This window comes from Eucalyptus grandis, chromosome 8 (genome assembly GCF_016545825.1).
Source record: "Eucalyptus grandis isolate ANBG69807.140 chromosome 8, ASM1654582v1, whole genome shotgun sequence".
Lineage (NCBI taxonomy): Eukaryota > Viridiplantae > Streptophyta > Magnoliopsida > Myrtales > Myrtaceae > Eucalyptus > Eucalyptus grandis.
The window spans coordinates 27,480,039-27,480,810 of NC_052619.1; positions in this window are offsets into that span (position 1 = coordinate 27,480,039).

Consider the following 772-nt stretch of genomic DNA (forward strand, 5'->3'; position numbering starts at 1 on the left):
TTTTGCATCCTAACAAACAGTTATGATTGGCTTCGCCATCTTCAATTCCAAGTCTTAACTTTCTTTGCCTTCTCACCAAAGGTAAGATTTTCATTCCCTCCTGCCTCAACAACAAACAAGTTAAAGTTTGTTGATCCTTATACTAGCTGTAGATACATAGACTTTTTCCATGAAGAGAACATGCAAGAATTAAGTATTTTACCTTATGATCATCTGCATTTTTCTAGCTCCTCCTAGAGACACCCAATCCCACTTGTTTATGCATCTTTTATCGTTCTCTAATAGATCCTCCAAAGAATAAAATAACTCACATTCCCACGGTTTTAATCACATTTGCTTCGTCGATTTGATTTTATTTTGTTTCATCACCAGTAGCTTCTGTTTCACATTCTTCACCATCAAATAGCGTGTCATCGTTTTACACTTGTAATGGTGACACGAAATCTTCTTGTGTTTGGTAAAATCATAGAAAGAAAAAAATTCAGTATGACAATTAATTAGAAATATAGATAGACAGAAGATCATAATCCCTGATTTTTCCAAATAAGATATGATGCAATAGTAGTTTTTTCGTACAATCCTAGACCGACACTGTAGCTAATCTATTAGAACAACTTGTGCATTCTGAAAATAGAAGCATATGGCGCACGAACTATATGCAGATTAAAGTCCTTTAACCACGTCTTCGATTTAGTCAAAACATTATGATTGGTGGATGGAGGAGACAAAATAGGTACGACCCATCTCAGGCAAGCACAAATTATAGACGTAG